Consider the following 27,681-nt stretch of genomic DNA (forward strand, 5'->3'; position numbering starts at 1 on the left):
CTTTCCAGGCCTACCAGGCTGCTTGCTCAGGGTCTGGTATGGATTTTGGGGGGACCTCACGCCATTTAAAAAAAAAAAATTGGTGTGGAGTTCCCCTTAATATTAATACCAGACCCATAGGGCCTGGTATGGACATATATATATATATATATATATATATATATATATATATATACACACACATTTATATGTATATAAAAATCTTTTCATAGATTTTTATCTATATTGCCGGGAGCCCGCAATACATTACAGTCGCAAGCAATTTTAAATGACATTTTTTCCTTTAGAAATGTCATTTTGCTGCGGCACAGTAAAACACATGAGAGAGATGGGCCACTTTACAGGCAGACTAAGGGGACCTGTTTCACTTTAAGCATTATTAAAATCACTGCTCCTGAAAAAACTTTTTTTTTGCATTGATACATGTCCCCTGGGGCAGTACCCCATACACTTTTTATGGCAATAACTTGCATATAAGCCTTTAAAATTAACACTTTTGATTTTTCCCGTTTGTGTCCTATAGACTTTAACGGTGTTCACACAAATTTTTTGCCTGTTTGCGGTGCTGTGGTGCGAACCAAACCCGGAGGTGTTCGGCTCATCCCTGGTGGTCAGTTTTCTGGCTGTGCTAGGATAAGAACCTGTCTATCCTCCAATGATCAGACTTGTGCTGACGAACATTTAGCTTCTTCTCAATGAATGCAAAGCGTTCTCTGATTGAACAAGGTGGGGAAGCAGAAGCAGGGCCGATTATGTCCACCTTGTACAAAGGTAGAATGCTGAGATAATGCAAAGCATCCTCTGAATGCCAGGCAAGCGACTCACTGTGTTCAGTAAGCAGCAGGACAGCCACTCGGCACAGAACCCTAAAGCTAGTGTCATCCCTGTAGTAGTGGTGCTTACTACCTTGACCTTCAGTTTCCACAGGGTTTGGTCAAGCATGGCATATACAGTACATACTTTTAATGGTCCAAGCTGGATCAATGTAATTATGCAATAAAAGCCATACCTAAACTTTAGCTTCAGCGTTCCCCTCCATCATATGACCATAGCCTTCAAATAAAAGCTGGATTTTGCAAGCATGAGCCAACCATCAGTTGACACCTTTTGGCCATGGTTGTGTCACCTGAGTGCAAGCCACAGAACCAGTGGAAGGGGATTAGGAAGAAGCACAGACAAACATCTCCTGGTGACAGCTTTTTTTGGGGGAAAAACAATAAAAAAAACGGTTTTCGAACTAGTCCAAAAGTTTTTCAACCCCTCAAATTTTTCACCTAGTCCTAGGGATATCTTCTACTGCCCACAGGCTTGAACTTATTATATGAAATCAGGACAAAATCATTACAAGCCTATGGCTAATCTTGAGGGTCTTCGTTAGAAAGCATCCTGCTTTGTTGTGATGCTAGTGTGATTGCTGACTTTGAACAAAGAAGAATTGAGCCTGGGGTGTGTAGTCACTACCATGAATAGGATCTCTCACACAGCCCCAGCCCCCACAGATGGCCCTATAATAGCTTAGAGAGATTTCCTGCCGTTCAGCCTACAAGACTGGACACTGTTAACTGCTTCTGCTCTAGAGGGACCATAAGAACTTTTCTTGTGACCTTGACCACCACTGGAAAATGTGAGTATAAGCCGAAATATTGAGGATGGGTTTACTTTAGAAGTTTAGACTATCTTTTCTTTAGTTACCAAACCTGGAAAATCATTAGAACACAAAGAAGGATTGATAGACCGAGATTAATGTATCCTGACAGGTCTAGCTTCATTTCGAGACCATACACTGTAGAGGTAATGACTTCATCCAATCCTACACAAGGACTGTCAGAACTTGAACTGCATATATTAGAGTATAAAGCGTCTGTCCAGTTCCAGTGTTAGCAATCATTTCTAATCTAGAGAAAGTTAGAATCTGATTGATATGCAGAGCAGAGTTACTATGATATCACATCCTAGGTTTTTAGAATAGAAAGAGCACCACAATATATACACTGTAGATTGAGGACTATTGCATTAAGTACCATTAGAAAATAATTAACCTCCCACATATACATGCTTGAGTGGATAATTCACAGATACCCAATTTACTTGCTTCATGTTTTAGACAGACCTCAACTATTTAAGATATAGGGGCTGATTTACTAAAACTGGAGAGTGCAAAATCTAGTGTAGCTCTGCATAGGAACCAATCAGCTTCCAGGTTTTTTGATCAAAGCCTAATTGAACAAGCTGAATTTAGAAGCTGATTGGCTACCATGCACAGCTGCACCAGAGTTTGCACTTTCTAGTTTTAGTAAATCAACCCCCTAGAGTAGATATTTGTAGCTACTCGTAGTAGAGTAGTATATGGGTAGAAAAAAAGGGCAAACTAAACCCGAGTCAAATGAAGCCAGTACTCCAGTGCTGGGTATGCACAGCTCCCAACTGTCGCTGATTTCGAGGGACTGTCCCTGATTTGGAGCAATGTCCCTCTGTACCGCGTTCCCCCTCATTTGTCCCTCATTTTGGTCTGATCTATATAGTTGTATATAAAATGCAATTTTTATCTTTCAAAAAGTGTTTCCCAGTGCTAAACCTTTCATCCGATTTCTAAACTGCTGCATTTGTAAATTTTAAAAACCAATATAAGGGAACAGTAGTGGTAAAAAAGCACTTGTGGATTTAATAAAACTTTTTTTGGTTAATTCTCCTTTAAGTGGGTGTAGCAGGGGGAGTGTCCTATGCCTACATACATTTTCTAGTAGGTGTCCCTCATTCCCATCTCAAAATGTTGGGAGGTATGGGATATGTGCTGTGGCTTGATAGGTTATTAAATATCTAATCCCAATCACCCCTTGTCAGGCATCAAAAGAAGGCATTTGACAGAGTCGCAAAGGTTGCACTTGCGACTGGGCCCTGGCGTTCCACGACCGTGGGGGCGCCCAATACAGAAGGCCCACTGCAAAACATGGGCTTGGTTCACACTGCTGCAACCCTAAAGTCATGCAACTGGCTTGTGATTTTCTTGTGACTTCCTTGCGACTATTGTGATTTAAAATTGCAGTCTACAATACTCAAATCGCATCAAAGTCACAAAAAAGTAAATGCACCAGACATCTGGACCGGTGCAGTGTGGGGGTGCAGACGTTGTAGGGACTGGTCTAGCTGTGGGGAGGAGCAGAGGATCGGGTAAGTAAATCACCCTTTATTTTTCCCCAGGCATAGGGGCCAGTTTACACCATATGCAGTCCAGTGCGTTTTTAATCTGCATCAATGCATGGACAGTGGTTAACATGGATTCCAAAGGCATAGTTCACCCCAGTGTAGTGCATTCCAGTGCAGTCAAAAGTAGAACAGGCTGCATATTTTCTGCATGGAGTGCATCTGGGTCATGGCAAAATACTTAAAGTTACTGGAATACATAATAGGGAAAAACAGGAAGCTATGGCAAAAAAAAAAGAAGAAAAAAAAATGCACTGGAATGCATTGAAAACACATAAAAATGCAAACAAAGCACACTAAAATGCATACAAGCAAAAAAAATAAAACCTGTAAACTGGAACAAATTAAAAATGCATCAAAAACGCACTGGAATGCATAGAAAATTATCAAAAAAATTGTGTGAACCGACCCTAAGGTTACGTTTGTGATTCAACATAGCACTCGAACCGCATCATAGAAAAGTCATAGAAAAGCAAAGGGTTCCACAACGGGAGTAAAAGGCCCCCCGGGATCAGTGGGAACTGGGAAGGGTCTCCAGCTTGGAGAGGAGGACACCATGGATCTATGGAAATGGCCCCTGGGGACCAATGGAAAGGGTCCCAATGGTCGCGGAGGTCGTTCATGGTTTCTTGCACCAGGGCCCTGAAGGTTCTAGTTAGACCTCTGGTGGTTGAGATGCGTTTTTATCTTGTTTCAACCACTTGCCAAAACCAGGCAATGGCTCTCTGACAGCAACCTGTAAGCCTGATTTTTTTGCTGATCGCCCCAAAAAAAATCAGGCATGTTGTGTTACACAGGCAATACCACCATTAAAAATAATTTAGGGCCCTGTCCACATCTGGGTGGTGAAAATGTGGGCCGAAATATGCATTTCTGCCCACATTTCCACAAATGCAAGAAAAATGTGTTGAAACCTGCGACACACTTGCAGTGCCAGTATTTCCTAATGGCACCCCAAATGCAAGTAGCAGTTGTGCATTTTCCATGAGAAAAATGCACAAAATTGCACTTAACAAAATGCGCTTGATTCAGTGCCAAAGTTTGATACATGAGCTTCTTTGGCGCATTTTTAAAGCAGAGGTAGGCTCATTCAAATTAATTGTGCTGCTCCAAAAACACGCATAAAAAAACAGGAAAAGAACGCATTGAGGGCCTTAAGCCTGAAGACTAGTTAAAACTCCCAAAATATTATGTATTATATATTTTCTGAAAGCACTCTGGAGAATAAAATGGTGGTAGCTCTAATTTTTTTATGTCAATGTCAACGATATTAGCATAATCGTTTATCAAGCGCAAAATCTCAGTAAAAAATACATTTTTTTGCAACACATTACCAAATTTGTTGGTAGAATATAAAAGGTGAAGTTATGCTGATTAAATAGATACCAAACATGTTGAGCCTTATGAAATGTGCCACGATACCCTAAATTTTCTATAAGCAATGCTTTAATTAAAGCCCCTACAGGTCGTTAGTTTAGAGTTAACTGTGCATTAGAGCTGGGCGATTTTCTCCAAAAAAAAACATCTGCGGTTTTAAAAAAAAAAAAAAAAAAAAAAAAAAAAACTCGATTCACGATTCGAATCAAGTTTTTTTTTTTTTTTGATGGACACCGCACCAGTCCTGAGGAGCTGCGGGCAGGAGTTTTTAGGCGAGGCCGTGGCTTGGGCCTAGTCCACGGTGTCTGGCCTCGCGGACTAGGCTGAAGCCTCGCCTAAAAACTTCTGCCCGCAGCTCCTCAGGACCGGCGCGGTGTCAGCGCCGGTCCTGGTGAAAAAAAAAAAAAAACCCTCTAAAAAAATTAATTTGCTGAAAATTTGAATCGATTTGACCTCTCAACTCGATTCAAGATTCAAATCGATTTTTTCCCCAGCCCTACTGTGCATAATGGCCCTAGAATTATTGCTCTCACTCTGGCATGCACAGTGATATGTAAAATGTGTAGCACAATCACTATTTTTGTGCGTAGGAACCCTTGATGCATTTGTTTATGGTCATATGTAGGGGGGGATTTGAATTTTTTTTGGGGGGGTTAGGTGCTTGGGTGTAACTATTTTTATACTTTTTTTTCCACTAAACCCTATTTTCCATCACACGGACAAAAAAAACCTTTTTTTTGGTGAAAGTTTGTCTTTAGAGAGACATCGGGGTTATTTTAGATGTCTCATTTGCCCTCTATTGAAGCTAATGGAGCACAGATTGTGCTCCATTGGCTTCTTCTCTCATGAAACTGGCCGGGGAAAGTGACAGAAGTGATCTTTTAAACCTAGATTCTGGGTTCTTAGTAGGAAGGGGGAGATCAGCAAAAGATGTTTGCTGATCTCCTTCCGCTCCACGAAGCAGCACCCGCCATACTGGTCCCAGGTCTGGTGCAGGGCCCTGGAAACATGGCAGGGATGCGCGGGGGAAAGGACTGACCGTTGCCATGTGGGGGTTTGTGGAAGTTGCCCCTTCACTTCCATCTGACAGCTGCCAGTCATCCAATGTGTTTAAAACACTCCACAGCTAAAGGGTTTAGCTGTCTGAACACTAGTAGAATTTTTGGAACATTCGTTTAATTTTCCAGTCATTAGTGAGGTCAAATCGACAGAGCTGGATTTACATCTCAGGAGCCTATAGGCAGAGAATTCTGAAGTGCCCCCCTCCCCCCCCCCCCAAAAAAAAAAAAAAAAAAAAAACCACAGTAAGACCTACTTTTTATTTCTTGATTAATTACTGCAAAAGTCTAGCAAACACACAATTTCAGTAAAAAATGTGAATTTTAGGGCAAACGAGCGCATTACCCAAATGTTTGGTAAAATATGAAAAACGAGGTTGCACAGAGTAAATAGATACCCAACATGTCAAACCATAAATTTGTGTGCACCCGTGAAATGGCGACATACAGTATTTCGCAAACCTCACATTTTTGTAAATATTTTATTATATCTTTTCATGTGACAACACTGAAGAAATGACACTTTGCTACAATGTAAAGAAGTGAGTGTACAGCTTGTATAACAGTGTAAATTTGCTGTCCATTCAAAATAATTAAACACACAGTCATTAATGTCTAAACCATTGGCAACAAAAGTGAGTACACAGCCAAGTGAAAATGTCCAAATTGGGCCCAATTAGACATTTTCCCTCCCCGGTGTCATGTGACTCATTAGTGTTACAAGGTCTCAGGCGTGAATGGGGAGCAGGTGTGTTAAATTTGGTGTTATCGCTCTCACTTTCTCATACTGGTCACTGGAAGTTCAACATGGCACCACGTGGCAAAGAACTCTCTGAGGATCTGAAAAAAAGAAATTGTTGCTCTACATAAAGATGGCCTAGGCTACAAGAAGATTGCCAAGACCCTGAAACTGAGCTGCATCACTGTTATACAAGCTGTACACTCACTACTTTACATTGTAGCAAAGTGTCATTTCTTCAGTGTTGTCACATGAAAAGATATAATAAAATATTTACAAAAATGTGAGGGGTGTACTCACTTTTGTGAGATACTGTACATCAGTACCCTATAATTTGAATAGGCAACGCTTCAAACGCCCCATATAGGTCACCAATTTAGTGTTACAGAGGAGGTCTTGTGCTAGGATTACTGTTCTCACTGTGGCATGTGTGGTGATATGTAACATGTATATCATAAATTAACACAAAAAAAAAAAAAAAAAACCATACTGAAGTGAATATTAGTACAATAAACTTCCCAAATTTTGGTAAAATATGAAATACAAAGTTGCAAATGTCAAACCTTAAATTTTTGTGCGCCTGTGAAAAGGCGACAAACTTCAGTACCCTGTATTTTCTCTTTTTTTTTCTTAAATTGTATTTTTTATTAAAAGATTTCAAAAATACAGAAGAGAAGGTAACGTCAAACAGTTGTTAGTACAAAATAAGTACAATCATTCAAAAAGTATCTAACATAGGTCGAAGCCTTAAAGGTAAGATTACAATGCTGTCAACTTTGCAAGATTACAATATGGCAGTTGTGTAGGTCAGAGGATGGAGGCAAAGAGAGGGGACGGGGTGGGGGGACCCAGGGAGTGGGCAATCCAGGTATATTGGTATATCAGGAAATAGGAATGTGGCGCTAAAAGTGTAAAAATAATTAAATAACTAAAACGTGTAACAGAAAGCAACCTGAAGTGACCCTCCAAAATAAAAAATAACATATAGTGAAATATATACCAGTCTGCAAGAAATGCGACTGGGTCAAAGACTCAAGTCGCACAAATCTAGTAATAAGTGCAATAGGTGACCTCAAATATAGATGTAAGGGTATAGTGATATTAACAAAATAGCTAAAGAACTAAATCAAAATGAACGTGTAACCCTTAATATAGCAAAACGCCCACATATACATAGATAACGTGACCAAAAATGGGATATACAGTTGCATATGTATACAGCATAAAGGTTTACATATTACAGTGCAAGAGTGTGTAAACATGAACAAAAAATATATAAATTATAAGCACCGATCAATGAGTGCAAAACTAAAAAGTCTGTGTAGCGAACATCAAGGAGAGTTCATAAAAATACAGATATTAATATGCACAGATCTCTCATATGCTTCTCAAACAGCTCTGAGTGGCAAGATGATATTCAAATGGTTTCCTTCACAGTGGTAATCCCAAACAATAGAAAAGGATGAGGTACTCTTACCAGCAATGGTGGACTCACGGGCCATAATTGGTGAGTCAAATACGCTTAAACCGCCATATAATGGATGACGGTGCAGATCTGGTCCAAAGCGATGGGATATTCCTGCTGGAAAGGGGAGCTTAAACCTCCGTCCAGTTATCTTGTTTAAAGTCCAGAGCTGAGTAGCAGATTGACCAGCTGGAGACTGAGATCAGCCTAGAGGACAGAGGGTGCTGCAATTAGCAGTGAGCATTCTGGTGTTTACTAGACAACCCAAAGAGGAAGCTACCTCTGACCTCACCTGCACGATAGTTTATAGCAGGGGCGTTGCTAGGGGGTGGCTTTTGGGGCTATAGCCCCGAATCTGGGGCCAATAGCCCCGAGTCTCTGCAGGGGTCCCCAAAGGGGAGGGGAGGCTCTCTGGGGACCCTTATGTAAGTGGGGGGCTCTCTGGGGACCCTGATGCAAGGGAGAGGCTCTCTGGGGTCCCTGATTTTAAGGCAGAGGCTCTCTAAGGACCCAGATTTAAGGGGGAGGCTCTCTGGGGACCCTAATGTAAGAGGGGCTCTCTGGGAAACCTGATGTAAATGGGGGGCCCTCTGGGTACCCTGATGAAAGAGGGAGGCTCTCTGATGACTCTGATGTCAGGAGGAGGCTCTCTGGGGACCCTGATGTAAGGGGGGCTCTCTGGGGACCCTGATGTAAGGGGAGACTCTCTGGGGACCCTGATGTAAGGGGGGACTCTCTGGGGACCCTGATGTAAGGGGGGACTCTCTGGGGACCCTGATGTAAGGGGGGACTCTCTGGGGACCCTGATGTAAGGGGGGACTCTCTGGGGACCCTGATGTAAGGGGGGACTCTCTGGGGACCCTGATGTAAGGGGGGACTCTCTGGGGACCCTGATGTAAGGGGGGACTCTCTGGGGACCCTGATGTAAGGGGGGACTCTCTGGGGACCCTGATGTAAGGGGGGACTCTCTGGGGACCCTGATGTAAGGGGGGACTCTCTGGGGACCCTGATGTAAGGGGGGACTCTCTGGGGACCCTGATGTAAGGGGGCTCTCTGTGGACCCTGATGTAAGTGGGGGGCTCTCTGGGGATATATATACACACACACGTATATTACTGTATATACATGTGTATGCCCGCCCAAGCTTATGACTTTCTTTACTACGCTGCTATGGGCTCTAGCCCCAGATCCTTTGTAGACCTAGCAACGCCCCTGGTTTATAGATTGGTATATCACACCATGGAAGTTGTTGCTCACTGGGTATAGGGTTAGTGGGGTCTCAGGAGCGCCTAAACCAGACCGAGGCACTCTATGGGATTCCCACATAGAGGGGGCACCATGGAATCTTTAAGGAAATATGTTAGCGGAATTGAGGGAGTAAAACATTCAACATACATGTTTAACCACTTAAGGACAGGTCACTGTATATATACGTCATCATTTTAAAGATGGATATCTCGGTAACGGCAGCAGCTGCTGCCACAACCGAGGTATCCATCTTTAGGGCCGGCGATTCTGTACACGATAATGGTCGTCTCTGCAGCAGGTTCACCGCGAGATCACCGTTATCGGCAGCGGGAGAGGTGCCACCCCCCCCCCTCCCGCCGCTTACCGGAGCTGTCGGTAGCGGCGGAGGCGATCGGGTCCTTTCTGTGCCTGGGTATAGAGACGAGTGAGGCTAAGATGGCGCCCACCCGTCTCTATACCATAGGACGGCCGGAGCGACGTCATTACGTCGGCTCCGCCCACTTCTCTTAAAGGCACTTTTTTTTGTGTCATTTTAAATGACTTTTTTTTTTTTTTTTTTTTGCATTTTAGTCTAAATATGAGATCTGAGGACTTTTTGACCCCAGATCTCATATTTAAGAGGACCTGTCATGCTTTTTTCTATTTCAAGGGATGTTTACATTCTTTGTAATAGGAATAAAAGTGATCCAAATTTAAAAAAAAAAAAAAACAGTGAAAAAATAAAGTAAAATAAATAATAAAATAAAAAAAAATTTTAAAGTGCCCTGTCACGACGAGCTCATGCGCAGAAGCGAACTCATACGTGAGTAGTGCCCGCATATGAAAACGGTGGTCAAACGAGGTATCGCCGCGACCGGTAGAGTGAGAGCAATAATTCTAGACCTAGACCTCCTCTGTAACGCAAAACATGCAACCTGTAGAATTTTTTAAACGTCGCCTATGGAGATTTTTAAGGGTAAAAGTTTGACGCTATTCCACGAGCGGGCGCAATTTTGAAGCATGACATGTTGGGTATCAATTTACTTGGCGTAACATTATATTTCACAATATAGAAAAAAATTGGGCTAACTTTACTGTTGTCTTATATTTTTATTCAAAAAAGTGAATTTTTCCAAAAAAAGTGCGCTTATAAGACCGCTGCACAAATACGGTGCAAAAAAAAGTATTGCAATGACCGCCATTTTATTCTCTAGGGTGTTAGAAAAAAAACAATATATAATGTTTGGGGGTTCTAAGTAATTTTCTAGCAAAAAAACATGTAAACACCTAAAATCCAAAACAAGGCTGGTCCTTAAGTGGAAGGTATTATGTTATTGGAAGGTAATGGGAGGGTCCCAGGGTTGAGTTCTGGGTGGTCCCACAGGTCCCGAATCTTTGAAAATTGAGGAAGTGTGTCATGAATAGTAGCAGTGAGGTGTTCCATTCTGCGGATCTGCTCCAATATTTGCAGGACTTGTGAGAGAGTGGGTGAAGATGAGGCTAAACATCTCAAGGGTATGGCTTGTTTTGCTGCCAGAAGGATAAGGTCAGCTAATTTTTGAGCGTGTTTAGAGATGCCGGGGAATGGTAAACCAAAAAGAAATTGGATTGGATTTAAAGGAAGATTGGTTTCAAAAAGATTTTGCAAGTACGTATGTATAGAAGACAAAAAGGGTTGAATAGTGGGACATTCCCAAAAAATATGAACGTGGGAGCCAATGTCACCCCGGCATCTCCAACACACCCGGGGGACCCCGGGATCGTATCTATGTAGGACCTCTGGGGTTCTGTAACCCTGTATTTGCTATAGGCAACATTTCAAAAGCCTCTTATAGGTCATCAGTTTAGTGTTACAGAGGAGGTCTTGTGCTAGAATTATTGCTCTCACTCTGGTGTGCGTGGCGATATGTAACATGTGTATTACAATCAACGTTTTCACATGTAGGAGCCTCCGACATGAGTTTTTTGCTTAACTTTTTTTTTTTCACCACATAGGGGACGAAAAAGTCCCCCATCCATAGCTCCCAACTGTCCCTGATTTGGAGCAATGTCCCTCTGTGCCTCATTCCTCCTCATTTGTCCCTCATTTTGGTCTGATCTATATAGATGTATATAAAATGCACTTTCTATCAAAAAGTGTTTCCCAGTGCTAAACCCTTCATCTGGATCTGTAAATTGCTGCATTTGTAAATTCCAAAAGACAATATAAAGGAATAGTAGTGGTAAAAAAAAAAAGCACTTGTGGGTTTAACCTATCTTGTTTTTTTATACAATTCTCCTTTAATGGGGTGTGGCAAGGGGTGTGTCCTATGCCTGCATACTTTTGCTGATAGGTGTCCCTCATTCCCATCTCAAAAAGTTGGGAAGTATGCCCATGTGATTGTTAGGTGGCACCTCTTTTAGACCCTGCATGCCTCCTTTGGGCTCCACTGAATGTATTGCAATGCATCCCTTCCCAGGGAAAGTGACAAGGTGCCCCGGAGGTGACGTCATACACAATGCTTTCCGGGTCACCAAGAAGGATGGTAGAGCTGATGTGTGTCCACTCCTCTCCCTCCCCTCCACCTGCCAGCACCCGCCATGTCAGTCCTGGGCCTGCAGATGGGCAGAGCCTGGAATACATGGCACGAGGGGGGGTGTGGAAGCAATCAGGCAGCCACCCGAATGCATCCACTTGACAAGCAGGGCTCTGCCTGTCCGTTTTACACACAGTCCTGCTGGTTGCAGCCACCAGATTGTGTGCGAAACCCCCCCCCCGCTGTCAGTGAGGAGGTGATATGTTGGCAACTCAAAACCTGATTTACCCCTGTAAATGCAACACCACCGCTCCGCAATCGTGTGCATTCCATGCAGGTGCGGTACTGTTTTTTTTTTTTTTTAACCCTTTTGCTGCCAGGTCCGTATGTCATACGAACCTGGCAGCAAAAGGGTTAAAAAAAAACCTCATACTGATGGGCACCCCTCTAGGAAGGGCGCCTGTAGGCTCATGCCCACACTGCCTAGTGGAAAATCCGGCCCTACAAACTGATGATCGCTTACGGCTGTATTGATGAGAAATTTTGAAAGAGCAGGATGGAACATTTTTCTTCAACAAATTTCTAACCGTAAATGTGGTTTTTGCTTAAGATTATCAAATTTCCTGACCAGATTTTTTGTAAAAACGTTTGTACGAAAATTTGCTAGTGTATAGCTAGCTTCAAATGTGGTGACTGCATTCGTTTTCTTTTTTTAGGCTTTTTTTCTCCTTTTATTTTCACCTGGTGAAATGGGCAGTAACAGTTATTTCTCAACTTACATTAACTGACCAAGCTGGCTGGCAAAAGTGACAGTTAGCGCGTTAAGACAAACCATATACCACTACAGAGGTGCCTACAATGATCAGCACATATGCATGTTATAAGCATGTGCATGCTGTAGCTTCTTATAAAGTGTACAGTACATAGGTTGAAAAAAGACAAAAGTCCATCCAGTTCAACCATAAAAAAATAAAAAATAAAATAAAAAATATTGTACAATCCAATATACCCAATTTTAAACCCACAGTTGATCCAGAGGAAGGCAAAAAACCCCAGCAGAGCATGCTCCAATTTGCTACAGCAGGGGAAAAAAATTCCTTTCTGATCCCCCAAGAGGCAATCGGATTTTTCCTGGATCAACTTTACATATAAATGTTAGTACCCAGTTATATTATGTACATTTAGGAAAGAATCCAGGCCTTTCTTAAAGCAATCTACTGAGTTGGCCAGAACCACCTCTGTCGGGAGTCTATTCCACATTTTCACAGCTCTTACTGTGAAGAAACCTTTCCATATTTGGAGATGAAATCTCTTTTCCTCTAGACGTAAAGAGTGCCCTTTTGTCCTCAGTGTTGACCGTAAAGAGAATAACTCAACACCAAGTTCACTATGTGGACCCCTTATATATTTGAACATGTTGATCATATCCCCCCTTATTCTCCTCTTCTCAAGAGTGAATAAATTCAGTTCCTCTAATCTTTCCTCATAGCTGAGCTCCTCAATGCCTCTTATCAGTTTGGTTGCCCTTCTCTGCACTTCCTCCAGTTCCCCGATATCCTTTTTGAGAACTGGTGCCCAAAACTGAACTGCATATTCCAGATGAGGTCTTACTAATGATTTGTACAGGGGCAAAATGATCTCTCTCTCTCTGGAGTCCATACCTCTCCTAATACAAGAAAGGACTTTGCTCGCTTTGGAAACTGCAGGTTGGCATTGCATGCTATTATTGCTTCCTTTCCCTTTCCTTTCCTTTTTTTTTCCCCTGCATGCTATTATTGCATGCTATATTATTATATACTGTCCTTCTGCACCCTCACGTTCAGTGCAGGGCTATGGACCCTGCTTTAGTCCTGATGACATCAAGACCCTGGATCAGTGGAGTGTGGGGTGCAGACATTGCCGGGACAGGTCTAGTCACAGGGAAGAACGGAGGATCGAGTAAGAAAATCACCTTTTATTTTTCCTTGGGCATTAGTGAGCAATTACCCCTGAAGTGTGAGCACAGCCCCCAAGGCATAGTTTTTTTTATTTGTCCTGAGTTGGATTGTAAGAATTGGTAAGCTGCAATGTATTCACTTTTGGGTTCTGGTTTTCAATACACTTTAAATCTCGTGTCTTGAGGGTGTGAGGTTGGAGTAGATGTTCTCCAGTAAAGTGATGATCATTAGATTTGCAGATCTTCAACATAAGTGTGAATGAAGTTCAGGGAGCGCTCCTCCTTGCTACTCTGGAGAGATGAAATGCTCAGTGACTATAGGAGTTTGCATTATAAGATCCTCCTAAAATTAAATATTGTACTTCCAAGACGTCCCAGAGTCTATAACAGACTGTCAGCAAAGCGCTATTTACAGAAAGAGTCTTCACTTGGTTTTCTAACGCGTCCTAATGAAAATGACGGCTGGAATCTAATTGGTTTATAGAGGCATCACTACTGTTTTTTCTCCATTTTAAATTGGTCTCAATGGGACTTATTTATCAAACTGTCTGAATAAAGAAAAGTCTGGTTATCCAAATAAACTATCCATATTTTCTCATTAGTCTTTCATTCCAGCGCAGTACGAATGTGTAAAGAGAAAGACCAGATTGGTTGCTGAGGGCTGTCTTTATAAAAAAAATATGCTTAGTAATTTGCTAAGTGAAAGTAAATGTACACTCATTTTTATGCGTACTGGGACAAAAAAATATATATATTTTTATTTGACTTATTCCTGTGCTGGATGAAAAAAAAAAACCCAGAAAATACCGGATTCAGTCATTAGATGGCGCTAAATATGATAGAAAACTTCTATGAAACCGAGAGCCATCTAGTGGCCAAAGGTGATTATTTTAAATTAAATATATGTTACCTTAACCACTTACAAAAATTTTCCCCCTTAATGACCAGGTCGTTTTTTGCGATACGGCACTGCGTCGCTTTAACTGACAATTGCGCGGTCGTGCGATGTTGTACCCAAACGAAACTGACGTCTTTTTTTCCCCCACAAATAGAGCTTTCTTTTGGTGGTATTTAATCACCTGTGCGGTTTTTATTTTTTTGCGCTATAAACAAAAAATGAGCGACAATTTTGAAAAGAAAAAAACAATATTTTTTTCTTTTTGCTATAATAAATATCCCCAAATAAAAAAAAAAGCCTTCATCAGTTTAGGGTAATATGTATTCTTCTACATATTTTTGGTAAAAAAAAATTGCAATAAGCGTATATTGATTGGTTTGCACAAAAGTTATAGGGTCTGCAACATAGGGGATATATTTATGGCCTTTTTTTTTGTTTATTATGGCGGTGATCTGCGATTTTTAGCAGGACTGTGACATTGCGGCAGTCAGATCGGACACTTTTGACATTTTTTTGGGACCATTGACACTTATACAGCGATCAGAGCTAAAAATAGTCACTGATTACTGTATAAATGTCACTGCCAGGGAAGGAGTTAACACTAGGGGGCGATCAAGGGGTTAAGTGTGTTCCCTGGGAGTGTTTGTAACTGTATGGGGGCTGGGCTGACTGGAGGAGGAGAAAGATCGCTGTTCCTAATCACTAGGAACAGTAGATCCCTCTCTAACTCCCCTGTTTACATTGACAGATCCCCGTTCTGGCTCTCGTTCCTGTGACCGCGGATGGGCGGCAGACATCGTGGCCGTTGGCCACGCCCATCGGGTCCCCCCCCCCCCATGTGCATGCCTGCTACGGCTCCTTTAAGGAGCCGACATACACCTACGGCAATTTGTAGGAACGTGCCGACCTGCCACCGTATAACAACAGCAGCTCGCCGGCAAGTGGTTAACCACTTGAGGTCCGCGCTATAGCCGAAATGACGGCCACAGCGCGGACCTGAATTTCCGGGAGGCCGTCATAGGACGTCCTCCCCTTTGCACGCGCTGTGATCACCGAGTCACCGAGACTCGGGTGATCACCGATCCGAGTAAGGGGCGGATCCCGGCCCCTTACCACGTGATCAGCTGTCAGCCAATGACAGCTAATCACGTAATGTAAACAAAAGCTTGGTAATCTTTTTTGTTTCTCCTCACGCTGGTAGCGTGAGGAGAAAAAAAAGCCGAACACCAGCTTATGCTCAAGGGACATCGGTCCCAAAGAGGAAGGAGGCACATCTGCCTCCTCCTCTGTGCCTGCTAGTGCCACCTGCCATTGCCACAGTGCCCACCAGTGCCACCTATCAATGCCCACAAGTGCCACCTATCAATGCCCACCAGTGATGCCAATCAGTGCCACCTAGCAGTGCTGCCTTTCAGTGTGCCCATCACTGCCACCCAGTGCACATCACTGCCAGCTATCAGTGCCACTTCTCTGTGCCCACTAATGCCACCTATCAATGCCCTTCAGTGCCACCTCTCAGTGTCACCTCTCAGTGCACAGCAGCTTTCCTCATTAGAGCCCTGCAGGTGCTGCAGCTGATTGATAATTATGAAACCGCTGCCATTAGATTCACTTCACGCATGGACACAGACAAACACACAGGGATTTCTTCAGGACAACAAAAGGTAGGAATCTGCAACAGTTTGTTAAAATCCCTGCAATGTACATTTATCGCCCAGAGCGGGAATATTTTTTTTACTCAACAAAAGTGGAGTTACGCTTTAACATTTTATATTCCTCACATGTGCCTGTTGCACCATGTACTTGTGTTAAAAAAGTATCCTGTTCTCTTTTTGTATTTCTTCCTTTGTGGGATCCTGCCAGTTCCCCAAATTTCCTATTGCAAACTGACCACGCTAGGCATAGAAGCACATCCTTCTGAGGCTCCTTTCACACTGAAAGCGCCAGCCTTTAGCGCTAAAGCGACGCTTGTTTTAGCGGCACTTTACTGCTGTTTAAGTGGCGCTTTTGCGGCGCTTTTCAGCCGAGTGGTGTGTTCAGCACTTTTCAAGCGCTTCAGAAGAGCAGCCCATTCATTGTAATGGGCAAGGGAGTTTTGGGAGTGCTGTATACAGCGCTCCCAAACCCCCCAAAAGATGCTGCTTGCAGGACTTTTCCGAACGTCCCGCAGGCGCACCGCCCGGGTGTGAAAGCAGTCATTGCAGAGAATGGGAGGCAGTTTTCAGGCGCTAAACAGGTGCTATTTCTACCGCTAAAACGCCAGAAAACTGCCTCAGTGTGAAAGGGGTCTTAGTGTGGTCAGTTTTTTGGCTGGGCTGGGAGTATAGCCTGCCTGTCCTTCAGTGCTTTTTGTCCCCCGTGTGATGACAAAAAAAAAGTAAAATAAAAACTTTTTTTTTGTAAATTGTCAAAAATGAAAGTTACACCCGAGCACATAAAATCCCCCCCAAATCGTTTTGAGGCCCCCCTACTTAGTTTTTTGACTATGAAGGGAGCATAGCCTGCCTGTCCTCCAGTGGTTAAGACTTTTGCTGACACCCCCCCCCCCTGCAAGTCATTCAATGGGAAGATCATTGCTCTGCTGTTTCTCCTCCCCTAGCTCTCACCTAGGTCCTTTAGGACCCCGGATGCCTCATTAAAGAAAACCTATCACCAAAAAATCATTACATAGGGGACTTTTTGTCCTCCATGTGATGACAAATAAAACTGAAAAAATCTGTTTTGTAAATTGTCAAAAATGAAAGTTAAAAACGCACATGTCGGGGGTGCCTACACATAAAAAAGCTGATCGAGATACACATGTTACATATTGCCCCATGTGCCTGAAGTGAGAGCAATAATTCTGGCACCAGACCTCCTATGTAATATTAAACTGATGACCTGTAGGGGCTTTTAAAGCACCCCCTATGAAAAATATAGGGTACTGAAGTTTTTTTGCTATTTCACAGGAGTACGCAAATTTAAGGTTGACATGTTGGGCATCTATTTACTTGGTGCAGCCCCATCTTTTATATGTTACCAAAAAATTGAATATATTGAGATTGTGTGCCCTAAAATTAACTTTAGTGTATTTTGTACTGAAATTTTGCATTACCTAGGCCTTTGTGGTAATATTGTGTGACATAAAAAAATGGAACTACCACTATTTAATTCTTTAGGGTGTTTTCTTTCAGGAAATATATAATGTTTTGGTGGTTTATGCAATCTTCAGGCCTAAAATTATATTTTAAATGTGTGCAAACAACAAAAAAAACAGCTCTGTCAACAAAAAGATTAAAGAGGAAGTAAAGCCTCTTAAAAGAAAAAAAAATACACCCTGCAAGGCAAAGGCATAATAAGCTAGTATGCGTATGAATTACTTACCTGAGATCGAAGCCCCGTCATCGGCCCTCGTTCGCCTCCTCCGACGCCGCCATCTATCCCGGAATGACTTCGGGGTATCGCGGCTCCGGCGCTGTAATGTCACTCCCGGATGCGATGATGTCACTCCCGTGCATGCGAGCTGGTGTTGCCACTAACGGCATGACCGCCGTTAGAAACGGCACGCTCGGTGCGCCTGCGCCAGATGTCTACGGTGCAGGCGTCGTAGACATCGGTGCGCTATTCCTGCAAATATCTCCTAAACCTTTTAGGTTTGGGAGATATTTCTTGCACCTACAGGTAAGCCTTAATCTAGGCTTACCTGTAGGTTAAAGTGGTTGTAATGGGTTTACAACCACTTTAAAGCCCAGCTTTGGGAAATCTGAAAATTCTCCCTTGCAATGAGGCTGCTCCTGCACTGCGAGGGTTAACTACTTGTTAATTATAGGGGAGAGTAAAAGCATTTTTTACATACCCGATCCTCCCCTCCCCGGTAGACGGTGCTCCAGCGGTGGACTCACTTAGCACTATCACATCTTATGCAGATGATATTGGTGACATTAAGACCTTTAGAGCACTGGAATATGGGGGAGAAGATGCCACGGGGACCACTCTAGCAGCACAGATGAGCAGAGAACTTGGTAAGTAAATCTTCTTTTCCATGCCCCTAGACCTAAACATGCAGTTAACCCTTGCCATGCGGATGTGGCGCCATGATAAGGGTGAATTTTCCAAGTTGGCCTTTATTTAAAACAAAAAAAATGCGCATGCAGCCACTAGATGGCTCCCGGCATCAGAGGACTTATCGATGATACTTACAGCCATCTAGTGGCCAAATGCAGTACTTTCCTTTTTTTTTTTCCACGTTTCCCAAAGTTGGGCTTTAGGCTGGTTTCACACTAGTACAAATTGGATGCGGATTTCTCCACATCCAATTCGTATGACAGGAGATTGTGACCGACTCACAATGAAGCCGGTTCATATATCTCCGTGGCGGCTCCGGAACGGCCTGCACAGGAATGCTCTGCGTCTTGTGCCGTGTACACACGGGCGGACCTTTCGACCAGACTGGTCCAACGGAATGAATCCGTCGGACATTCCAACCGTGTGTGGGCTTCATCGGACTTGCAGCAGACTTTTTTGAAAATCAGACGGACTTTAGATTTAAAACATGTTTCAAATCTTTCAGACGGATTCAAGTTTGGTCAAAAAATCCGCTCGTCTGTATGCTAGTCCGATGGACGAAAACCGAGGCTAGGGCAGCTATTGGCTACTGGCTATCGTGTGTAGGCAAGTCCGTTCATTCAAAAGTCCGTCAAAAGTCCGTCGGAAAGACCGTCGGACCTTTGATGCCGAAAAGTCCGCCCGTGTGTACAGGGCATAAGGCTCAGTTTCAGGGCCGAATTCAGGCAAAAACTTGGCCCCGATTCGTCCCTGAAACGGGGAACAGGGACACACCGGACCCCTGCTGAGAGCCGCATCCGACTTACAGTAGCTGTGAGCCCAACCTAAACCAAAGACATTCATCCAGCACAGGGAATTGCTGTATAACATTGTTTTTTGAGGGTTCATTTTGCCCCGTTCTCATAGAAGGAATGTAAATGTACTTTCACTTAGCGAATTGCTGAGCAAATTTCTTATAAATACATCCCTAAGGGCTCATTTACACTTGCTTCGACTTTAATACACAAAGCCTACCACTTCAACATGCTTTTTTGATGTGTTTTTGATTCTTCTGCAATGCCTTGGTGGTGCTTCAGTGCTTTTTTGAAGCTTTAACCCTTTCATGACTAAGCCTATTTTTGAAATTTGGTGTTTACAAGTTAAAATCCGTATTTTTTGCTAGAAAATTAAAACATTACCCAAACATTATATATATATATATATATATATATATATATATATATATATATTTTTTAGCAGAGAATCTAGAGAATAAAATGGCGATTGTTGCAATATTTTTTATCACACGGTATTTGTGCAGCGGTGTTTTAAACGCAAATTTTTGGAAAAGGGACACTTTCATGAATTTTAAAAATCCAAACAGTAAAGTTACCCCAATTTTTTTGTATAATGTGAAAGATGATGTTACGCCGAGTAAATAGATACCAAACATGTCACCCTTTATAATTGCACGCACTCGTGGAATGGCGACAAACTACGGTACCTATGAATTTCCATAGGCAACGCTTTAAATTTTTTTTACGGTTACCAGATTTGAGTTACAGAGGAGGTCTAGGGCTCGAATTTTTGCTCTTGCTCTGACGATCGGGGCGATACCTCACATGTGTGATTTGAACACCGTTTACATATGCGTGCGCGACTTCCGTATGCATTTTCTTCGCTGCGCGAGCTCGCGGGGACAGGGGCACTTTAAAAAATTTTTTTTTTTTTTTATTTATTTTATTTTTTTTTTTTACTTTATAAATTGTGTTTTAAAAAAAAAATTTTTTTTATTGCTGTCACAAGGCATGTAAACATGCCTTGTGACAGTAATAGGTGGTGACGGGTACTCTTTATGGAGGGATGGGGGGTCTAAAAGACCCCCCATCCCTCCTTTACACTTCAAAGTATTCAGATCGGCGAAAACGGCGATTCTGAATACTGTGTACTTTTTTACATTCGGCGCCATTGGCAGCCGAGTAAACGGGAAGTGACGTCATGACGTCGCTTCCGCGTTTACAACGAGAAGGCTGGAACGAAGCCGCTCACAGCTTCGTTCCAGCCCGCCCCCAGCTGCCGAAGGTACCCGATTGGACACCGGGCCTCCCGATCGCATGGGAGGCCCGGTAACAGCGGCGGGAGGCGGCGGGAGGGGGGAATGTCCGCTCCCGCTCCTCCGGTATAACAACCGAGCGGCTTTTAGCCGCATCGGTTGTTATACTCGGGTAGCCGATCGCCCGCTGGAAACAACGGTACCGGGATGATGCCTGCAGCTGCGGGCATCATCCCGGTATAACCCCGGAAAGCCGAGTACGCATATCTGCGTACGGTCGGCGGGAAGGGGTTTTAATGTAGCTTGGCAAATGCTCTTTGTGAGTTGATTTTCAGTTTGTTTGAAAGGGGCTCAGTAGTACCCCCACTCAGCAGATCCCCAGCTCATTAGTACCCTCGTTCACCTGCTCAGTAGTACCCCCAGCTCTGTTGATCCCCCACTCATTAGTAACCCCCCGCTGTGTCGATTCTCTGCTCAGTAGTACCCCCCAGCTCCGTTGATCCCCCACTCATTAGTAACCCCCCGCTGTGTCGATTCCCTTCTCAGTAGTACCCCCAGCTCTGTTGATCCCCCACTCATTAGTAACCCCCAGCTGTGTTGATTCCCTGCTCAGTAGTACCCCCCAGCTCTGTTGATCCCCCACTCATTAGTAACCCCCCGCTGTGTTGATTCCCTGCTCAGTAGTACCCCCCAGCTCTGTTGATCCCTCACTCATTAGTAACCCCCCGCTGTGTTGATTCTCTGCTCAGTAGTACCCCCCAGCTCTGTTGATCCCTCACTCATTAGTAACCCCCCGCTGTGTTGATTCCCTGCTCAGTAGTACCCCCCAGCTCTGTTGATCCCCCACTCATTAGTAACCCCCCGCTGTGTTGATTCCCTGCTCAGTTGTACCCCCAGCTCTGTTGATCTCCCACTCAGTAGCAACCCCTAACTCTGCTGATCCTCTGCTTTGCTCCTTTCTCTCTGGTCCCCATTCACTTCACGCTATATTGCTCCCACACTGCACACCACGTGTGACATTCCTAATTTCTCCTGTCCCCCAGCTCTGCTGGTAGTTTGCCCCTCAGTCCTTTATCTTCGGACCCCGCTCACCTTCTACTATAGCGTTCTTATGTCACACACCACATGTCCTGTCCACTAGTTGATCCGCTCCAATCTGGACCCCACTCACCTTCCTGCTGCACCACCCTGCACACCAGATGTGACGTCTGCACCAGACACTTCCAGAAGTGACTGCAGATGTTGTCCTTCCTGTTCGCTTGTTGGTTTCCCAGTGCATTCTGGGATATCTCATACCTGCGATACCTCCAAAACAAAGCAAAGCTAAATTAAAGCCTCTGAAAAGCTACAGGTGCTTTAACTACTTGCCGACCAGCTGCCGTTGTTATACAGCGGCAGGTTGGCCCCCCCCCCCCGCACGAATCGCTGTAGCTGTATGGTGGCAGCTTTAAGGGCTATAGGGATCACGCGCACGACGCCAGAGCCGATGCGTGTAGCCGCCATGTCCGCTGGCGACCCACGAACGCTCCCCAGAGAGCCAGAACGGGGATCTTTCAATGCAAACAGACAGATCCCCGTTCTATCAGGAAAGTAGAAAGATCTGCTGTTACTAGTGATCAGGAACAGAGATCTCTCTCTATTCCCAGTCAGTCCCCTCCCCCCACAGTTAAACACCTCCCAGGTAACACATTTAACCCCTTGATCGCCCCCTAGTGTTAACTCCTTCCCTGCCAGTGACATTTATACAGTAATCAGTGGCTTTTTTTTAAGCTTTGATTGCTGTAGAACTATCAGTGGTCCCAAAAAAAGTGTCAAATCTGTCTGCCGTAATGTTGCAGTCCTGAAAAAAAAATTTGGTGATCACCGCCATTACTAGTTAAAAAAAAAAAAAAAAAAGAATAATAAAAATGCCATAAATATATCCCCTATTTTGTAGACGCTATAACTTTTGCGCAAACCAAGTAATATACACTCATTGCGATTTTTTTTTTTTACCAAAAATATGTAGAAGAATACATATTGGCCTAAACTAATGAAGAAATGTTATTTTTTTTTTTTGGATATTTATTACAGCAAATAAAAACCGCAGAGGTGATCAAATACCACCAAAAGAAAGCTCTATTTGTGGGGAAAAAAGGATGTCAATTTTGTTTGGGTACAACGTCGCAAGACCGTGCAATTGTCACTTAAAGCGACGCAGTGCCGCATCGCAAAAAATGGCCTGGTCATTAAGAAGGCAAATTCTTCCGGGGCTGAAGTGGCTAAGCGAGCTGTCACAGACTTCTATGGAGGCTCTGAAGACACTTTGAAGCACCAAGAAAGTGACATCGGGTATAATTTTTGAAAAAAAGTGAAGCAAATGTTGATTACTATAAGTGCAATACCTGGAGGCTATTTTAGGTAGCACGGAAGCCAGGCTCACATACTACCATACTTGTTGACATTCCCATCCTGGCTAGTTTGTGGGACACACCATCCATCTAAGGTTGCCACCTGTCCGGGATTCACCCGGACAGTTCGGGTTTGGAATCATGCGTCCGGGTTTCAGACTGCCTGAAACCCGGACACATTATTCAGACCAGACTATGGCTTCCTAGCAGGGTTGCTGGCTGCAGTTGTCTAAGCTGAGAGTGTCCGTTACACTCTCTTTCACACTGCCCAAAGCCAACACTAACAGTCCCCCCCAAACACACACAGACGGGAGAGGAGAGAGGGCTCGATCTGCACCTCTTCCTCCCGTCCCTACCCCTCTGTGTCTGCCCACACTCCAATCCCCAGGGCTGTGCCTCAGAAAAGGAAAGTGGGGGCCGGAAATTTGAAGTCCAGTAGCCCTTCAGATACATCTGGATGAGAGGTGCTGACTGCCAAGGGGTGAGTGAGCTCACCATCCATCCCTGTCTGTGACTGAAGTCTGCCCCCTTCTCTCTTCTGCCTCTGAGTGAGTACATTAAGGTAAATGAGGGTTCTCAGAACACCCCTTACATCAGAGCTCTCCTTTACACCAGAGGCCACAGTGTTCCCCCTTACACAGAGTCCTCTCCATACATCAGAGTTCCCCCTTAAATCAGGGTCCCCAGAGTTCTCCCTTACATCAGAGTCTGCAGAGTCCCGCCTTACAGTGAAAGGGAACTCTGCGGATTCAGATGTAAAAGGGGAACTCTGTGGACTCTGATGTAAAGGGGGGACTCTTGTTATTAACTTCATATCATTAGAAATGTTATTTATTAGCAAAATATATGTAGAAAAAAAAATTGCTGTGCGCCTCTAAAGTGTTCGGGTTTGACTTGAAGAAAAGGTGGCAACCCTACATCCATTAGACCAGGGCCCACTAACAGGCCAGGTTTGCAGGATAACTGAAATACATGACAGGTGATATCATTTGCTGCTCAGTGATTGCAGTATTCTAGTCTGCATCTCCCCAAGGTAATACATAAAACCTGGCCTGTTAGTGGGCCCTGAGGACAGGGTTGATGACCACCGCATTAGACGCTCGCCCCTAAATTGTTTCATAAGCTGCGCATATGATGATTGAGAGAGGAAGAGAGAGTACACTGCCAATGCAACGCTCGCTCTTGTGATGCTGGGGGCAAGCGTCCAATGGCTGGAGAGTCCTGCAAAGCAGCAAGGATGGGAATGTAAACAGAAATGGGAGTATTTGAGCCAGGCTTCAGTGCTACCCAAAATGGTCTCCGGGTATGGCACTTCTACTAATCAACATTTATTTTTTAAAGCTGAACAATTAGGGCTCATTTACACTTGCTTAAAATTCAACACACATTAAAGCACCTACCACTTCAACATGCTTTTTGATGCTTCAGTGATGCTTTTGGTAATGCTTCAATGATGCTTTTTTGAAATTTGGCAAATGTCCTGTGTGTTGATTTTCTATTTGTTTTAAAGGTGCCCATTTGAACCCCAGCTCATTAGTACCCCTACTCAGCAGATCTCCAGCTCATTAGTACCCCTACTCAGCAGATCTCCAGCTCATTAGTACCCCTGTTCAGCAGATCATCAGATTATTGGTACCCTCATTCAGCAGATCCCCTACTCAGTAGTACTCCCAGCTATGCTGATGCCCCACTTAGTGGTAGCCCTCAGCTTTACTTATCCCCTGCTCAGTAGTAACTCCCAGCTCTACTTATCCCATGCTCAGTAGTAACCCCCAGCTCTGCTTATCCCATGCTCACTAGTAACCCCCAGCTCTACTTATCTCCTGCTCAGTAGTAACTCCCAGCTCTACTTATCCCCTGCTCAGTAGTACCCCCCCAGCTCTACTTATCCCCTGCTCAGTAGTACCCCCCAGCTCTGCTTATCCCATGCTCACTAGTAACCCCCAGCTCTACTTATCCCATGCTCAGTAGTAACTCCCAGCTCTACTTATCCCCTGCTCAGTAGTAACTCCCAGCTCTACTTATCCCCTGCTCAGTAGTAACCCCCAGCTCTACTTATCTCCTGCTCAGTAGTAACTCCCAGCTCTACTTATCCCATGCTCACTAGTAACCCCCAGCTCTACTTATCCCCTGATCAGTAGTAACTCCCAGCTCTACTTATCCCCTGCTCAGTAGTACCCCCCAGCTCTACTTATCCCATGCTCAGTAGTAACCCCCAGCTCTACTTATCCCATGCTCAGTAGTAACCCCCAGCTCTACTTATCCCCAGCTCAGTAGTAACTCCCAGCTCTACTTATCCCATGCTCAGTAGTAACTCCCAGCTCTACTTATCCCCTGCTCAGTAGTAACCCCCAGATCTACTTATCTCCTGCTCAGTAGTAACTCCCAGCTCTACTTATCCCATGCTCACTAGTAACCCCCAGCTCTACTTATCCCCTGCTCAGTAGTAATTCCCAGCTCTACTTATCCCATGCTCACTAGTACCCCCCAGCTCTACTTATCCCATGCTCAGTAGTAATCCCCAGCTCTACTTATCCCCAGCTCAGTAGTAACTCCCAGCTCTACTTATCTCCTGCTCAGTAGTAACTCCCAGCTCTACTTATCCCCTGCTCAGTAGTAACCCCCAGCTCTACTTATCCCCTGCTCAGTAGTACTCCCCAGCTCTACTTATCCCATGCTCAGTAGTAACTCCCAGCTCTACTTATCCCCTGCTCAGTAGTAACCCCCAGCTCTGCTGATGCCCCACTCGGTAGTAACCCCCAGTCCTTCTGATCCTCTGGGTTGCTGATCCTCCTCCCTCTCTGATCCTCGTTCACCTCCTGCTGTGTTGCTCCCACGCTGCACACCAAATGTGACATTGCTAGTTTCTCCTGCTCCTGTCCCCCAGCTCTGCTGATCCTCTACCACTTAGTCCTTTCTCTCCGGTTCCCACTCATCTTCTGCTATAACGTTCCAAAGTTGCACACCATGTCTGTCTGCTAATTGCTCCCTTCCTGTCCAGATCTCGTTCACCTTCCTGCTGCACAGCTGATGTGACGTCTGCACCAGACACTTCCAGAATATACACGCATGAACTGGAAGTGACTGCTGATGACATCTTCCTGGTTAGATTGTTGGTCTCACAGTGCATCCTGGGATATCTCATACCTAAAAATACCTCCAGCAAAAAAGAGATTTCACCATGTCAGACAAGTGTGTTGTTGCCATATCCCTGGTGTATAACAAGAAAAGAAAATCCCCCTTTGTTGGGACTTTGTAGGTAACAACCACACATTGGTAGATTAGAAAATATATTTATTATGTATATATAAAATCGTTCGCTCATGAAATGATCGTTGGTTTAAAAAGACATATCAAAAAATACAAAATCAAAAAAGAAGAAGAGACAAAAAACACAACAGGTTACATGATTTGCATGACAATTAATTTTACTCTCCGGTATCCGACGCGTTTCTGGTTCAAGCACCTTCGTCAGGGGTATTTGGTAAGAGTATATGCAGTCATATTTTTATCTTGCATGCAAAATGTTGTATCATGCAACTTGAAAAAATAATAAATGAAGCACTGCCAGCAGGGGTGTCGATAGGTGCACACCAAGAACACCAGCATCACACGATAATGTCAAAGGGAAAAACTTGCCTATTTATTCTGCCTGGTGATCACAGGGAATCATACGTAGCAAATTACCAAAAAGGTCTGTAGATTTGAGTAGTAATGCTATCCGAAGCCTCAATGTGGCTTCTTATCCATATATAGCACACTTTGAATATTAGACCTCCCTATTAGAAAAGGAACCTCTGTCTAAGCATCACTCCGCTCTGCAGTACTGCCAGAGCGGGGAGAGTACTGCAGAGCGGGCTGGTGCTTAGACAGAGGTTCCTTTTCTAATAGGGAGGTCTAATATTGATTCAAAGTGTGCTATATATAGATAAGAAGCCACATTGGCTTCGGATTAGCATCACTACTCAAATCTACAGACCTTGTTGGCAATTTGCTATGTATGATTCCCTGTGATCACCAGGCAGAATAAATAGGCGAGTTTTTCCCTTTGACATTATCGTGTGATACTGGTGTTCTTGGTGTGCACCTATCGACACCCCCGCTGGCAGTGCTTCATTTATTATTTTTTCAAGTTGCATGATGGAACATTTTGCATGTAAAGACAAAAATATGACTGCATATACTCTTACCAAATACCCCTGACGAAGGTGTTTGAACCAGAAACGCGTTGGGTACCAGAGACCACTCTGTACCGGAGAGTAAAATTACTTGTCATGCAAATCATGTAACCTGTTGTGTTTTTTGTCTTTTCTTTTTTTTTCTTCTTTTTTGATTTTGTATTTTTTTGATATGTCTTTTTAAACCAACGATCATTTCATGATCTAACGATTTTATATATACATAATAAATATATTTTCTAATCTACCAATGTGTGGTTGTTACCTACAAAGTCCCAACGAAGGGGGATTTTCTTTTCTTGTTAAAAATACCTCCAAAACAAAGCAAAGCTAACGCTGAATAAAAGCCCCTCAAAAGCTGCAGGTGCTGTTAGCGAGCTTTTTCATAGACTTCTATGGACGCTATGGAGATGCTTTGAAGCACCAAGAAAGCGACATGGGGTATAATTTTTGAGACTAAGCAAAGCAAACACAACGTATAAACAGGACTGTAAGCTTATCATTTTATTTAGTGACAGGTGCTTTGATTGGCATTCAGAGCGCTTAAAAAAAGTGTGTCCAATGCCACATTTTGAAGCAATTGTAAACAAGCCCTAAAGGTTCTGTTTATAAAACATCCA

The 27,681-nt window shown here is 43.8% G+C and overlaps 1 protein-coding gene across 2 annotated transcripts in view; it reads left to right on the top strand.

Annotated features, from left to right (window-relative positions):
• Positions 1–1,497: 1,497 nt before the first annotated feature.
• Positions 1,498–27,681, top strand: part of MVB12B (multivesicular body subunit 12B) — a 236,524-nt gene continuing 210,340 nt past the window's right edge. Inside the window, exon 1 of one of the 2 annotated variants that reach the window (XM_073600320.1) lies at positions 1,498–1,624. The gene's annotated coding sequence lies outside the window, so the exon portion shown is untranslated. The remainder of the gene's footprint in view (positions 1,625–27,681) is intronic. The other variant, XM_073600323.1, reaches the window with a different exon arrangement.

This window comes from Aquarana catesbeiana, linkage group LG09 (genome assembly GCF_042186555.1).
Source record: "Aquarana catesbeiana isolate 2022-GZ linkage group LG09, ASM4218655v1, whole genome shotgun sequence".
In the NCBI taxonomy this organism is placed as follows: Eukaryota; Metazoa; Chordata; class Amphibia; order Anura; family Ranidae; genus Aquarana; species Aquarana catesbeiana.